A 17,833-nucleotide genomic window follows, 5' to 3' on the forward strand; every position below is an offset into this window, starting at 1 on the left:
TCAGTCACCAGGAACTCTATTAAAAAATAATAATACAACCATTATGAAGAGCATGGCAGAGGGTACTTCCAAATGAACTCAATAGTAAGGTTTTTTCCTGTGGCTGCTTAAATGCCTCTGGGGGCACTGGAATTGATCTGGTCTCTTCCCCACTGTCCCTACAGAAGCGAACCGAATTATATTTTTTGAGTTCTAACTTAATGCCTGTTCCCGAATCTTTGAAAGCAGGTTTGCACGGGATTGTTGAAAGCTTCGTAACAGATTAGTGTGTTCAGCATTTTCGTGACGCTTTTCTTTTTGTCGAACAAGCAAACCAGTGACCATATGTCCTGCTCTTCTGTCAATACCTTCAAATATACCCTGACAGACATACTTCCTACTGAGCCCACACACTAGAGCAATGTTCTTGGAGGGAATGCACAAGTGTTTTGTAAGCAATCTCTTCTGCAGGCTGAATGCATTTTCTTTACAGTAGAATTGAATTGATTTATTCACCTTTGAGCATTATATCGGCGTTGTCAAAGTTTACATGCAACTATGATTACAGAAATACTTGCTGTTTATACATTAGACTTTAGACATTTGTAGGTGACGATACTCATTTTACAGCTGTGTATCTCATGAAAAATGAATCGGTAGGACTGGAATATATTGAACAGTGTGAACCAATGGCAACTGCTCATTTCAGTTTGAGGATCACTAGCTTTCACTGTGATACCGGAGGTGAATATCTGTCAAATGAGATGAAAAACTTGTTTAACTCAGGATCGCACGCACCTACTGTTGCCCACATTCCGGTGATACATTTTTTTCTAACAAAGATATTTATTTACGCTTTCGGCTGTCGGTGCCATACAGAGATAAAATTAGCAAGTAAATTACTTATTTATTATTACCAAAAATTATAATTACATATAAACATTAGATGAAAAATATATTTTGCTGTAGTTTTAAAAATTCAGTATGTAGTGGCTACACACAGTTTATCATTACATCACAACACATCTCCTAACAGCACTTCGAAACAATGACTGAAATTGAACATCCAGGGTCACCATGAGACCCGTTTCACTAATCTGAGTCAAATCCAGCTTCATGTGACGAACAAACATGGCAAGTAAAAACACTCGTTGCTGTATGTTCCTTACGAATGGAAGTGGAAAAAAAATGGCAGCGATGCTGTGTGTATCTGTTTTTTCTTTTAGGGCAGTAGTGACATCTTGTTTTTTCTCTTGATTCACTTGCTTCTTCTGCTTTTATTTTCTCCTTCAAGTGTTGTGATTTGCTAGGAATTTGCATACGTTTAATCACATGTGCTTTCGTAAGCATCACACTCTGTTCTGTTACGACTCTTCTCTTGGCATTAAGTCATTCGTATTCATCTTGCATATTATTTGAGCATTTATCGCCCCTATGTTCAGCAAGGTGAAAACAGCTTAAGGAGCTAACAATTGCTTATTTTTGTAACAGAATATTACGATTTCAGACGGTCGACAACATCTGCGCCTCCTTTTCTAAGATTTTAAAATGTAATCACTTCAGGTTTATTTGATTCGCCACTTTCCACATCTGTACTATCGTCTCTCTGCATGGTAGATATCATTAGCACAATCTTTTTCTGTTTCTTGTTCTAAACATATGAGCAAAGGAGACAATTGTTACCTGGCTTCTCTACAAACGCGAAAATGATGCTTTTTATTGACCTATTCTTTACAGACAGTAGTTCTGGTGGAATTTATCTCTTATTTGTCCGTAGAGTACCTACTACTGTCAGTCGATGATTAGTGTATAGTTCGTTAGCGACTGGCATAGACGTAAAATAACTGTCCAACGTCACTGTGTTTTAAATGGGTCGAATTAATTGTAACATCACATTCCTAGCATCATTAAGTACTTGATACGGACCAGCAGGTTGTTTGCCTGCATCAAGCGTCACATAGGGGATATACTTTTATTCCACATTTTGCTGGCTTATTGGGAATATACTGCCTGAATTTGCAGCGTCCACGGAAAGCTCCCAGCATTTCATCTATTGTTTCAGTGCTCCTATATCGTAACTATCCTTGCAGACGTCAGCAAACGCGTCGAATATTTCCCTAATCGGTGCCAGATTATCTGCTTCCATCGTCCGCACCCTCGTAGACTTGTCATCAAATCATACAGCTTGTAGAAGAGTATAAGATCTTCGTCTGCTCAGCTATACAATTAAAAAAAAAAAATCTGGGCAGTTCCATCAGTGGCCCATAGTTCATAGGTATTGAGGTGCTGTGACTTTTTTACTCAAGCGAGATATAAAACACCTAGCAAAGCAGATAATTCTTCAAAATCTGTCTGTGGGCAGTTTCGAGCACCCTGTGAATAACATGCTGCCATTCTGTCTAGTTCTTGGTTTGTGTACTTTACAATGCGATCAATTACACACTGTCTAGAAAAAATACTTTCCAGCAGTTGAGAGCAGTTTCCGATTTTTTTGCTTCCCCCTTTATACCTCGAAGTTGTACCACAATATTCTGACGATCAGTTTTTGATGGAGGGGCTTTATGTTTGAATCATTTTGTTTTCCTATCCCTACCATGATAAACATCACGATAAGCAGATGTTGGGGCCAGTGTAGAAGCAGTTTCAGATTTGCTGTCAGACTGCTCTGTTGTTGTGTCTTATCTCTTCATGTTCAGACTGTTCATCGGTATCTGAATACAGGCCTTCTAAATGGACAGTCTCATCCAGCAGATCCTCTACCCACATCAATATCGTTTCGTCTGATGTGACACCTATCCAGGGACATTTTATGTACACAAATCAAAAAAACGTTTGCATCACCTTGGTTCTGAGAGTTCCAGAACCTGTACAGAAAATAGAAATCAACATAAACATGATTTCTGCCCTTTTTATGGCTCACGAAAACCACACATTGCATGTTGTATCACCATCCAGCGAGACCTTCAGAGGTGGTGGACCAGACTGCTGTAGACACTGCTTCATCTATACCCAGTAGCACGTCCTCTTTCATGCATGCCTGTATTCGTCGTGGAATACTATCATCGAGTTAGTGTTGGTCCAGATTGTTCACTCCTCAACGGCGATTCGGCGTAGATCCCTCAGAGTGGTTGGGGGGTCACGTCGTCCATAAACAGCCCTTTTCAATCTATCCCAGGCATGTTTGATAGGGTTTATGTCTGGAGAACATGCTGGCCCCTCTAGTCGGGTATGTCGTTATCCTGGAGGAAGTCATTCACAAGATGTGCACGATGGGGGCGCGAATTGTCGTCCATGAAGACGAATGCCTCGCCAGTATGCTGCCGATATGGTTGCACTATCGGACGGAGGATGGCATTCACGTGTCGTACAGCCATTACGGCACCTTCCACGACTACCGGCGGCGTACGTCGGCCCCACATAATGCCACCCCAAAACAGCAGGGAACCTCCACCTTGCTGCACTCGCTGGACAGTGTGTCTAAGGCGTTTAGCCTGACCAGGTTGTTTCCAAACATGTCTCCAACAATTGTCTGGTTGAAGGCATATGTGACACTCATCGATGAAGGGAACGTAATGCCAATCATGAGCAGTCCATTCGGCATGTTGTTGGGCCCATCTGTACCGCGCTGCATGGTGTCGTGGACCTCGCCATGGACGTGGACTTGGCCATGGACGTCGGGAGTGAAGTTGGGCCTCATGCAGCCTATTGCGCACAGTTTAAATCGTAAAACGACGTCCTGTGGCTGAACGAAAAGCATTTTTCAACATAGTGGCGTTACTGTCAGTGATCCTCCGAGCCATAATCCGTGGGTAGCGGTCGTCCACTGCAATAGTAGCCCTTGGGCGGCCTGAGTGAGGCATGTCATCGACAGTTCGTGTATTTCTGTATCTCCTCCATGTCCGAACAACGTTGCTTTGGTTCCCTCAGAGATGCCTTGACACTTCCCTGTTCAGAGTCCTTCCTGACACACAGCAATAAATGCGAACGCAATCGAACCGCGGTATTGACCGTCTAGGCATGGCTAAACTACAGACAACACGAACCGTGTACCTCCTTCCTGGTGGAATGACTGGAACTGATCAGCTGTCGGACACCCTCTGTCTAAGGAGGCGCTGCTCATGCATGGTTGTTTACATCTTTGGGTGGGTTTAGTGACATTTATGAACAGTCAAAGGGACTGTGTCTGTAATACAATATCCACAGTCAACATCTATCTTCAGGAGCTCTGGAAGCTGGGGTGATGCAAAACTTTTTTGATGTGTGTATTTTCACATCTGACAGAACATGTCATACTCTGTGTACAGAGCTGCTTCATTCAATATATAAAACCAAATAAGCATACTTACCTTTTTCATAAAATATGTAATATCTGCAGAATACGTCCAGGAGAAAAAAATTAATCCAAGCTCACGTCACTAGCACTGGCAAACAGACTAAAAGAGGAGCAAGACGGTGTTTCACGAATGTACAGGCATTATTACACGAGAACTTCGATGTGAGAAGTAATCAAACAATGCGCACCGCTTCAAACAAAGCCGCTAATAGCAGGCTTTACTTGTAATTAAACCGACGAAAGCCATGTGAACTGAAAGTAGAGATATCAACACTTCAACATCTTTAAAATATATTGTAATATTTCAGTAAAATCATGAATGATAGATTTTTTCTCACTCGTGAGTAATCCTGGATTAACAAGAAGGGAATTCAATACAAATTGACGATGAGATACACACCGTCTAGGCATGGTTGAAATACAGACAACACGAGCCGTGTACCTCCTTCCTGGTGGAATGACTGGAACTGATGGGCTGTCGGACCCCCTATGTCCAATAAGCGCAGCTCATGCATGGTTGCTTACATCTATGGGTAGGTCTAGTGACATCTCTGAACAGTCAAAGGGACTGTATCTGTGATACAATATCCACAGTCAACTGCTGTCATCAGGAGTTCTGGGACCATTATGGAATATGGGGAGTAGCTCACAATTGATTCACCACTTACTTTAGCAACAGACAGCAAAAGATCATTATCCATTATGTTGAGAATGGCTGAGATGTGAGGTCTGAGTGGGGTACGGTCAAGTGGGGGTGCCCCAGGGAACAGTGTTAGAGCCACTTCTGTTCCTTATGTATATAAATGATGTGTGTTCTAGTATTACTGGGAACTCTAAAATATTTCTGTTTATTGATGACACTAGCTTGGTAGTAAAGGATGTTGTGTGCAACATTGGCTCAGTTTCAAATAGTGCACTTCATGACATAAGTTCATGGCTAGTGGAAAATAAATTAACGCTAAATCACAGTAAGACTTGGTTTTTACAGTTTCTAACATACACTTCAACAAAACCTGACTTTTAATTTCACAGAATGGGCATATAATTAGTGAAACTGAACAGTTTAAATTTCTAGGTGTCCATGTTCAGGATCTTGTTCAAAGACATAATGCTGCCATTTTTACTATTTGAACAGTATCTGAAGTGAGTGATTGTTCGACACAAAAATTAGTGTACTTTGCTTATTTCCATTCGCTTATGTCATATGGTGTTATATTTTGGGGTAACTCCCATTCTAAAAGGATATTTTTGGCTCAGAAATTGGCTGTTCTGGTAATAAGTGGTGTAATTCATGAACCTCTTATCGACCCTTGTTCACGAGTCTGGGTACTTTGACATTGGCCTCTCAATACATATATTCCTTACTGTCATTTCTTGTTAACAATACTAGCTTATTGCCAAGAATAAGCAGCTTTCACTCAGTTAATACTTGAAGAGTTTCCTCATGGGTCACTCCTATTCTGTCGAGGAGTTTCTTGGAGAAGTAAGCTGATTGTTGTTTTATTGTTGATTGTGTTTATTTAAACTTATGAATTGACTTTTTTGGGTTCATACACATTTTATTTTTATCTGTTATTAATTTTATGTTTTAATTTCATTTACTGACACATTCCATGACCTTGGAGATTTGCTCCACAATTTGGTCCTACGGAACTTATCGTGTAAATAAAAATAAAATAAAACTGAGTGAGTGAACGTATGAATAGGAACATTGTTGTTGTTGTTGTTGTCATCTTCAGTCCTGAGACTGGTTTGATGCAGATCTCCATGCTACTCTATCCTGTGCAAGCTTCTTCATCTCCCAGTAACTACTGCAACCTACATCCTTCTGAATCTGCTTAGTGTATTCATCTCTTGGTCTCCCTCTACGATTTTTACCCTCCACGCTGCCCTCCAATGGTAAATTTGTGATCCCTTGATGCCTCAGAATATGTCCTACCAACCGGTCCCTTCTGCTTGTCAAGTTGTGCCACAAACTCCTCTTCTCCCCAATCCTATTCAGTACCTCCTCATTAGTTATGTGATCTACCCATCTAATCTTCAGCAGTCTTCTGTAGCACCACATTTCGAAAGCTTCTATTCTCTTCTTGTCCAAACTATTTACCGTCCATGTTTCACTTCCATACATGGCTACACTCCATACAAATACTTTCAGAAACGACTTCCTGACACTTAAATCTATACTCGATGTAACAAATTTCTCTTCTTCAGAAACGCTTTCCTTGCCATTGCCAGTCTACATTTTATATCCTCTCTACTTCGACCATCATCAGTTATTTTGCTCCCCAAATAGCAAAACTCCTTTACTACTTTAAGTGTCTCATTTCCTAATCTAATACCCTCAACATCACCCGATTTAATTTGACTACATTCCATTATCCTCGTTTTGCTTTTGTTGATGTTCATCTTATATCCTACCTTCAAGACACCATCCATTCCGTTCAACTGCTCTTCCAAGTTCTTTGCTGTCTCTGACAGAATTACAATGTCATAGGCAAACCTCAAAGTTTTTATTTCTTCTCCATGGATTTTAATACCTACTCCGAATTTTTCTTTTGTTTCCTTTACTGCTTGCTCAATATACAGATTGAATAACATCGGGGAGAGGCTACAACCCTGTCTCACTCCCTTCCCAACCACTGCTTCCCTTTCATGTCCCTCGACTCTTATAACTGCCATCTGGTTTCTGTACAAATTGTAAATAGCCTTTCGCTCCCTGTATTTTACCCCTGCCACCTTTAGAATTTGAAAGAGAGTATTCCAGTCAACATTGTCAAAAGCTTTGTCTAAGTCTACAAATGCTAGAAACGTAGGTTTGCCTTTCCTTAATCTTTCTTCTAAGCTAAGTCGTAAGGTCAGTATTGCCTCACGTGCTCCAGTATTTCTACGGAATCCAAACTGATCTTCCCCGAGGTCGGCTTCTACTAGTTTTTCCATTCGTCTGTAAAGAATTCGTGTTAGTATTTTGCAGCTGTGGCTTATTGAACTGATAGTTCGGTAATTCTCACATCTGTCAACACCTGCTTTCTTTGGGATTGGAATTATTATATTCTTCTTGAAGTCTGAGGGTATTTCGCCTGTTTCATACATCTTGCTCACCAGATGGTAGAGTTTTGTCAGGACTGGCTCTCCCAAGGCCGTCAGTAGTTCCAATGGAATGTTGTCTACTCCGGGAGCCTTGTTTTGACTCAGGTCTTTCAGTGCTCTGTCAAACTCTTCACGTAGTATCGTATCTCCCATTTCATCTTCATCTACATCCTCTTCCATTTCCATAATATTGTCCTCAAGTACATCGCCCTTGTATAGACCCTCTATATACTCCTTCCACCTTTCTGCTTTCCCTTCTTTGCTTAGAACTGGGTTTCCATCTGAGCTCTTGATGTTCATACAAGTGGTTCTCTTATCTCCAAAGGTCTCTTTAATTATCGTGTAGGCAGTATCTATCTTACCCCTAGTGAGATAAGCTTCTACATCCTTACATTTGTCCTCTAGCCATCCCTGCTTAGCCATTTTGTACTTCCTGTCTATCTCATTTTTGAGACGTTTGTATTCCTTTTTGCCTGCTTCATTTACTGCATTTTTATATTTTCTCCTTTCATCAATTAAATTCAATATTTCTTTTGTTATCCAAGGATTTCTACTAGCCCTCGTCTTTTTACCTACTTGATCCTCTGCTGCCTTCACTACTTCATCCCTCAAAGCTACCCATTCTTCTTCTACTGTATTTCTTTCCCCCATTCCTGTCAATTGTTCCCTTATGCTCTCCCTGAAACTCTGTACAACCTCTGGTTCTTTCAGTTTATCCAGGTCCCATCTCCTTAAATTCCCACCTTTTTGCAGTTCCTTCAGTTTTAATCTACAGGTCATAACCAATAGATTGTGGTCAGAGTCCACATCTGCCCCTGGAAATGTCTTACAATTTAAAACCTGATTCCTAACTCTCTGTCTTACCATTATATAATCTATCTGATACCTTTTAGTATCTCTAGGGTTCTTCCATGTATACAACCTTCTATCATGATTCTTGAACCAAGTATTAGCTATGATTAAGTTGTGCTCTGTGCAAAATTCTACCAGGCGGCTTCCTCTTTCATTTCATAGGAACATTATAAGCAAGGATCTTTGCATGTTGTTGAACAGTAAACTTGAAAAATGTTTTTGGTAAGAAGTAGTGAAGACTGCTGTTTACTTGATGAACAGAACACTGACATGTGCATTAAGAATTACAGTTCGTGGTACTTTGCAGTATGGTGAAATGCGATAGTTGCAGAAACTTAGAGTGTTTGGCTGTGCGGCATATTTACGACTTCCTGCATAAGTGATTGCTGGTGAGTTTAATTCGAGAAAAAAAGTGCTTCATGGTTGGATACTGTGTTAATGGATATTGGCTATAGTGTCTGGAAGAGATACGAATCATAATTGTAAAATTTGTCAAATGTCAAGTTTGATGAAAATAGTTTTGATTTCAATAAAGAAGATTGGTTTTCTTACAAAAAAGAGACAGACAATGAAATTCTCATAGATGAAGAGAATATCTATGCTTGCAGAAATGACTCCATATCAACTGAAAATTAAGCTGAGAATGTTAAACTTCCTGAAATCTGGAGAAGTGCCAGAGGAGGGGAGTGTCCTATGCCAATGTAAGACTGTGCTGCATTAGCATTAAATGCAGGCATGTACGTTGACGTTATTGTGGTGATTTTCAGTGACATTTACAGCAGATGGGATGAAGAAAAATGGTTTCACGCTGTAAGAGACGAGATGGAAGTAATAAAGGAAAACAAGACCTGGACAGCATGTGAAGTACTCGAAAACAGGAGGGCGATTGATACTAAGTCGGTCTTTAAAGTGAAACGTGATTATGTAGGCAACATTAGTAGTTATAAAACTGGACTAGTTGGCCCAGGTTGTTCTCAAAGAAAAGAGTGTGACTATAATGAAATGTATACTCCAGTAGCAAGGTTGATAATTCTGAGGACAATATATTGTTGATAAAGGGCAGCATCAGTCATAAAGATTTATGTAATTTATTTTACAAATCAATTTCTGTAAATTAAAGGATTTCAATCTTTATGACCAATGCTGCCATTAATCCAAATTATACTGACAACAATACAGCCATGGTGCACGCAGCTCCCAGTGGAATTAGACATCAACTGTGAGAACATTACTTGCTGTTATGAATCAAGAATAATTGGCTGCACATCTGTTGGATGTAAAATATGCCTTTCTTCATGGAAATGTAGATTAAGAAATTTATCTAAAGATACCAGTGGAATTTAATGTGGAACAAAGTACTGTAAGTAAGCTCAACGAAGGAAGTTATGGATTAAAGAAGGCTTCAATATTTGAGAATTTAACATTTGAAAAATTTGGTACAGATTCAGGTATTTTTTCCAGAGCAACACTTAAGGGTGTCTGTATACTTACAGAAACTTAAACACAGGTATGTTTTGTCATATGAAGGTGACATTGTCATTTTAGGTAATGATAAGATGAAAACTGAAGAATCCAAATTAGCTTTAAGAAGTAAATTTAGACTGAAAAAATTCGAGTGATTTGACACTGTTGTTGGGAAGTGAGATAGATAAGAGGGAAAATGGAATAATTTTGGTCCAGAAAACTTATTTGCAAAATCTGTTGAAGACTTTTGGTATAAATGAATGTAATGCAGTCAACACACCTGTGAAACTGAATTAGAGAGACGTAGAAGTTCGCGAGAGATTCCCTGAAAAAATACCATACAGAGAATTAATAATATGTTTGCTGTATGTAACTCAAACAAGACGACCTGGTTTAAGTTATGGTGTTATTTATTTCAGATGTTATTAAAGTGATCCAAAGGAATCATATTGGAGCATTTTAAAGAGTATACTGCATTATATATAACGCTCAGTTGATTATTGGATGCATTATAAAACTCAAGAGAACAATGAAACTTTAGTAGCTTATGCTGATGCTGATTGAACCAAATGTTCAAAAATAAAATCAAAATCAGGGTATGCTACCAAGTTCCTTCGTAACATTAGAAATTCGAAACCTAAACGACAGAGTGTTGTAGCTTTGTCTTCCACAGAAGCAAAATTCGTATCACTTGCAACTTGTACAGTACTTGCAGTTAGGGAAGCTGTTCCAAGACTTAAAATTTTTAAAAAATGAAAAACTTATAATCGATGAAGACAATCGGTGTTGTATTGCCTTTTTTTTTAAACGTAAATATAAAAGACAAACACACATACATATTATATAAGAGTTTGTTAGGCAATGAAACCAGATGTCAAGTAGGTTTGTATTGCTACAGAGAATCAGTTAGCTGATATTATTACAAAATCCTTATGTACACAGAAACTTGATTAATGATCACAATGATTGGAAATATGCAAAGCTGTAAATTAGCATTACACAGAATTGAGGCAGAATGAAGGAATAGTAATTTTAAATCACGTTCCTTGTGAGCTCTTTGATATCTTAAATCTCTGGTCATCAAGAGTCTTTGCTTTTTGCCTTTCTTTGTTATAAAGCATACTTGTAAGTATATTGTTGTTATGCATGTCAAGGGCTGCCAACTCTCCCATATTATATAGGAACTACCATATTCCTCTGAATTTTTAAGCCTACTCCCGTCTCCGCATTTAATTTTATACGGGAGATTAATCGATAATGTTGTTGTGGTCTTCAGTCCACAGACTAGTTTGATGCAGCTCTCCATGCTACTCTATCCTGTGCAAGCTTCTTCATCTCCAAATAACTACTGCAGCCTATATCCTTCTGAACCTGCTTAGTGTATTCATCTCTTGGTCTCCCTCTACGATTTTTACCCTCCACGCTGCCCTCCTATACTAAATTGGTGGTACCTTGATGCCTCAGACAATCCCTTCTTCGAGTCAAGTTGAGCCATAAATTTCTCTTCTCCCCAATTCTATTCAGTGTCTCCTCATTAGTTATGTGATCTACCCATCTAATCTTCAGCATTCTTCTGTAGCACCACAGATAGAAAGCTTCTGTTCTCTTTTTGTCGTGCTATTTATCGTCCATGTTTCACTTCCATACATGGCTACACTCCATACAAATACTTTCAGAAACGACTTCCTGACACCTAAATCTATACTCGATGTTAATAAATTTGTCTTCTTCAGAAATGCTTTCCTTGCCATTGCCAATCTACATTTTATATCCTCTCTACTTGCTCCCCAAATAGCAAAACTCATCTACTAGTTTAAGCATCTCAGTTCCTAATATAATTCCTTCAGTATCACGCGATTTAATTCGACTACATTCCATTATCCTCATTTTGCTTTTGATGATGTTCATCTTATATCCTCCTTTCAAGACACTGCCCATTCCGTTCAACTGCTCTTCCAAGTCCTTTGCTGTCTCTGACAGAATTACAATGTCATCGGCAAACCTCAGAGTTTTTATTTCTTCTCCATGGATTTTAATTCCTACGCCAATTTTTTTTTTTTGTTTTGTTTCCTTTACTGCTTGCTCAATAAGATTGAATGACATCGGGGATAGGCTACAACCCCATATCACTCCTTTCCCAACCACTGCTTCCCTTTCATGCCCCTTCACTCTTAGAAGTGCCATCTGGTCTCTGAACAAACTGTAAATAGCCTTTCACTCCCTGTATTTTACCGCTGCCACCTTCAGAATTTGAAAGAGAGTATTCCAGTCAACATTCTCAAAAGCTTTCTCTAAGTCTACAAATGCTAAAATCGTAGGTTTGCCTTTCCTTAATCTATTTCCTAAGATAAGTAATAGGGTCAGTGCTGCCTCACGTGTTCCATCATTTCTATGGAATCCAAACTGATCTTCCCTCAGGTTGGCTTCGAGTTTTTCCATTTGTTTGCAAAGAATTTGTGTTAGTATTTTGCATCTGTCACTTATTAAACTGATAGTTTGGTAATTTTCACATCTGTCAGCACCTGATTTCTTTGGGATTGGAATTATATTCTTCTTGAAGTCTAGGGGTTTTCCACCTGTCTCATATGTCTTGCTCAACAGGTGGTAGAGTTTTGTCAGGGCTGGCTCTGCCAAGGCTATCACAGTTCTAATGGAACGTTGTCTACTCCCAGGGCCTTGTTTCGACTTCGGTCTTTCAGTGCTCTGTCAAACTCTTCATGCAGTATCATGTCTCCCATTTAATCTTCATCTACACCCTCTTCCATTTCCATAATATTGTTCTCAAGTACATCGTCCTTGTATGGACCACCTTTTTTGCTTTCCCTTCTTTGCTTAGATCTGGGTTTTCATCTGAGCTCTTGATATTCACACAAGTTGTTCTCTTTCCTCCAAAAGTCTCTTTAATTTTACTGTTGGCAGTATCTATCTTACCCCTAGTGATATGTGCCTGTACATCCTTGTCCTCTAGCCATCCCTGCTTAGCCATTTTGCACTTCCTGTCGATCTCATTTTTGAGATGTTTGTATTCCTTTTTGCCTGATTCATTTTTATATTTTCTTCTTTCATTAATTAAATTCAATATTTCTTCTGTTACCTAAGAATTTCTACTAGCTCTCGTCTTTTTACCTAGTTGATCCTCTGCTGCCTTAACTATTTCATCTCTCAAAGCTACCGATTCTTCTTCTACTGTATTTCTTTCCCCTGTTCTTGTCAATCGTTCCCTAATTCTGTCTCTGAAACTCTCTACAACCTCTGGTTCTTTCAGTTTATCCAGATTCCATGTCCTTAAATTCCCACCTTTTCGCACTTTCTTCGAGTTTAATCTAAAGTTCATAAGCAATAAATTGTGGTCAGACTCCACATCTGTTTCTGGAAATGTCTTACAATTTAAAACCTTGTTCATAAATCTCTGTCTTACCATTGTATAATTTATCTGAAACCATCCAGTGTCTCCAGGCCTCTTCCATGTATACAACCTTCTTTCATGATTCTTGAACCTAAAGTGATAGCTATGATTGAGTTACGCTGTGTGCAAAATTCTACCAGGCGGCTTCAAAAATGGTTCAAATGGCTCTGAGCACTATGGGACTTAACTACTGTGGTCATTAGTCCCCTAGATCTTAGAACTACTTAAACCGAACTAACCTAAGGACATCACACACATCCATGCCCGAGGCAGGATTCGAACCTGCGACCGTAGCAGTCGCGCGGTTCCGGACTGCGCCCCTAGAACCGCTAGACCACCGCGGCCGGCCCAGGCGGCTTCCCCTTTCATTCCTTACCCCCATTCCATATTCACCTACTACTTTTTCTTCTCTTCCTTTTCCTAATATCGAATTCCACTCACCTATGACTATTACATTTTCGTCTCCCTTCACTATCTGAATAAATTCTTTTATCTCATCATACATTTCATCAAAGTAATCGATACGGCATAGTATTATCTATAGTTACTACATAGATATGTAGGAAACAAAACACAACACGGTGTCGCGAGTCACATTGTGATTATGTTTTTTGTTTGTCGTTCCCTGTAATCAGAGTTACGCGAAATGGAAGTATTCAAAACTCTACCTAAAAACAGAGGAAAGAACTTCTGTACGTATCAGCAGAAATGGGAAGAAACTCATTTATGGATTAATCCTGTATTATACATGACAATCGGACTAAACTATTAATTGGGTCGTTTTACCGACACCCCGACTCACAAGACATAGTTGCTGAACAGTTCAAAGAAAACTTGAGTCTCATTTCAAATAGGTACCCCACTCATACAATTATAGTCGGTGGTGACTTTAATCTACCCTCGATATGCTGGAAAACTTATATGTTTAAAGCTGGCGGCAGGCATAAAACGTCATCCGAAATTGTACTGAATGCTTTCTCAGAAAATTATTTTGAACAATTAGTTCATGAGCCCACTCAAAGCCTAAATGGTTGCGAAAGCATACTTGAACTCTTTGCAAAAACTAATCCTGGACAAACAGTCAGTATCGTGACGAATACAGGGATTAGCGACCACAAGGCAGTAGCTGCTAGGCTGAATGCCGTAACTCCTACAACCATCAAAAAGAAATGCAAAGTATATCTGTTTAAAAAAGCTGATAAAAATGCTCTTAACGCTCTAAGCGACAGTCTGCACTTCTTCTGATCTGATCATGTAAGCGTAGAAAAGTTGTGGAATGATTTCAAAGAGATAGTATCGACAGCAATTGAGAGATATATACCACATAAATTAATAAGTGATGGTACTGATCTCACATGGTACACAAAACTGGTCAGATTGCTCTTGCAGAAGCAGCGAAAAAAGCATGCCAAATTAAAAGAACGCAAAATCCCCAAGACTGGCAAAGTTTTGCAGAAGTTCGAAATATAGCGCGTACTTCAATGCGAGATGCTTTCAATAATTTCCACAACGGAACTCTGTCTCGAAATCTGGCAGAAAACCCAAAGAGATTCTGCTCATACATAAAGAACACCAGTGGCAAGATGCAATCAATACCTTCACTGCGTGATAACAACGTTGAAGTCAGTGGTGACAGTGCCACTAAAGCAGAGTTATTAAACACGATTTTGAGTTATTAAACACGATTTTCCGAAATTCCTTCACAAAAGCAGACAAAGTAAATATTCCTGAATCCAAATCAAGAACGACTGCCACGATGAGAAACATAGAAATAGATATCCTTGGTGTCGCAAAGCAGTGTAAATCACTTAATAAAAGCAAGGCTTCCGGTCCAAATTGTATACCAGTCAGATTCCTCTCAGAGTATGCTGATACACTAGCTCCATATTTAGCAATTATATACAACCGCTCGCTCACAGAAAGATCCGTACCTAAAGACTGGAAAATTGCTCAAGTCACACCAATACTCGAAATGGGAAGTAGGATTAATCCGTTGAATTATGGCCCATATCACTAACGTCGATTTGCACTAGTGTTTTGGAACATATACTGCATTCGAACATCATTAAGTACCTCGAAGAAAACAATTTATTAACACGTAGTCAGCACGGATTCAGAAAATATCGTTCTTTTGAAACACAACTAGTTCTTTACCCTCGTGAAGTAATGAGTGCTAACGACAGGGGATGTCAAATTGATTCCATATTTTTAGGTTTCCAGAAGGCTTTCGACACCGTTCCTCACAAGCGTCTTCTAACCAAACTGTGTGGCTTTGGAATATCGCCTCAGTTGTGCGACTGGATTCGTGATTTCCTGTCAGAAAGGTCACAGTTCGTAGTTGTTGTTGTTGTGGTGGTCTTCAGTCGAGAGACTGGTTTGATGCAGCTCTCGATGCTACTCTAATGGACAGAAAAACAGAAATAATATCCGGCGTTCCCCAAGTAAGTCCTTTAGGCCTTCTATTGTTCCTGATCTACATTAACGACATAGGAGACAATCTCAGTAGTCGTCTTAGATTGTTTACAGATATGCTGTCATTTACCGTCTTGTAAAGTCATCAGATGATGAAAACGACTTGCAAAATTATTTAGATAAGATATCTGTATGGTGCGAACAGTGGCAATTGGCCCTGAATAAAGAAAAGTGTGAAGTTATTCACATGAGTACTAAAAGAAATCCGATAAATTTCGATTATGCGAAATGTCACACAAATATGAAGGCAGTAAATTCAGCTAAATTACAATTAAATAACCCTAAATTGGAACGAACACATAGATAATATTGTGGGTAGAGCCAACCAAAGTCTGCGACTCATTGGCAGAACACTTGGAAGGACAACAGGTCTACTAAAGAGACTCATTACACCACGTTTGTCCTCCCTATTCTAGAGTACTGCTGCGCGGTGTGGGATAGGCATCAGATGGGACTGACGGATGACATCGAAAAAGTACAAAGAAGGCCAGCTCGTTTTGTATTATCGCGAAGTAGGGGAGAGAGTGCGACAGACATGATACGTGAATTGGAGTGGCAATCATTAAAACAAAGGCGTTTTTCGTTGCGACGGGATCTTCTCACGAAATTTCAATCACCAATTTTCTCCTCCGATTGCAAAAACATGCTGTTGGCACCCACCTATATAGGGAGAAATAATGAGCACGATAAAATAAGCGAAATCAGGGCCCGCACAGAAAAATTTAAGTGCTCGTTTTTGCTGCGCGCCGCTCGAGAGTGGAATGGTCGAGAGACAGCTTGAAGGTGGGTCATTGAACACTCTGCCAGGCACTTTATTGTGAGTAGCAGAGTAATCAAGTAGACGAAGACGTATTGCACCCTTTGTATGCGTGAATTCAGCTTAGCACATGGTGGTAATACAGACTGTCAGCAGCACGCCAACACCGAAGGACACAAAAGCAGAGCTAGGGAAAGTAACACATAACCAGCTATTTTCACTGCCTAATTAATAGTCCCACTATTGGTGAATCCGACAAAGTTGCAGTGGGTGAGTTGTCGTTTGTGTGTCATACAGTGAAACACAACCTATGTTATATTAACGTGGACTGTGCAAATAAATTTGTAAAGATCATATTTATGGATTCGGATGTGACCAACAAAATATATTGTGGTCGGACGAAAGCAGAGTCTATTGTAAGAAACGTATTAGCGCCTAGAAGTGCAAGTGATTTCTTAGATGTGCTTAATGATCCAGAGATGTGTAGCACCATTTTTTCTGTGGGTTCAGATGCGTTGAATTTCAAAAATAGGAAAATGTTTCCTGTAGTAATCAGGTACTTTGAACCTTGTGTTGGCATCAGAAATAAACTCTTAAGTTTTTTGGAACAAGCAGATGAGAGAGAGGAGGGGGAGCTCACCATCTACAATAAATTTGAAAAAAATGCAGACTGCACTCGTAAGAACATTACCCCCAATGCTGCACAATGCTTGCGCTTTATTGTACACATCTGTTAGGTTTAAACTGCCACTGACTAATTAATGTCAGTGTTTCATATTTCACTTTAAAGACATATCTGCAGCCGACAATGTGAGCAAGAGTGGATGAGATTCTTTGGCCGTGATCCACCCCACTGCCTCCAAACTACCCCCTGTTAACTTTCCAGAATTTCTTAACCTCGAACCTTGTCTCAACATCATTCCCCAAATCCCTCAACATGCAAACTAACCTAACATCCACAGAAAGAACCGCAGTCCACCATCTAAAAAGTGATCCTGACCTTATAATCCTACCTGTTGACAAAGGCTCCACCACCGTTGTTTTGAACCGCAAGCATTACGTGGCAGAAGGACTCCTCAGCTGTCATATATTTCCACCTACAAATCATGCCATAGTGATCCCATTCCAATAGTCCAGCAGGATCTCCAGTCACTACTCAAATCCTTAGGCCCATGCCAGAACCTCTCCCCAGAGTCCATCTCTCTACATACCCCTGCCACTCCCCACACTCCCACCTCCTACGTGCTTCCTAAAGTCCATAAACCCAACCACCCAGGACGCCCCATTGTGGCCGGTTACTATGCCCCCACTGAGAGAATCTCTGCTCTCGTAGATCAACACCTTCAACCTATTAACTGGAACCTATCCTCCTATATAAAAGATACCAACCATTTCCTCGACTGACTCTCCACAGTTCCTGCCCCTTTACCACACGGTGCCCTGCTTGTCACTGTTGAAGCCACCTCCCTGTACACTAACATTC

This window comes from Schistocerca nitens, chromosome 4 (assembly GCF_023898315.1).
Source record: "Schistocerca nitens isolate TAMUIC-IGC-003100 chromosome 4, iqSchNite1.1, whole genome shotgun sequence".
Classification (NCBI taxonomy): domain Eukaryota; kingdom Metazoa; phylum Arthropoda; class Insecta; order Orthoptera; family Acrididae; genus Schistocerca; species Schistocerca nitens.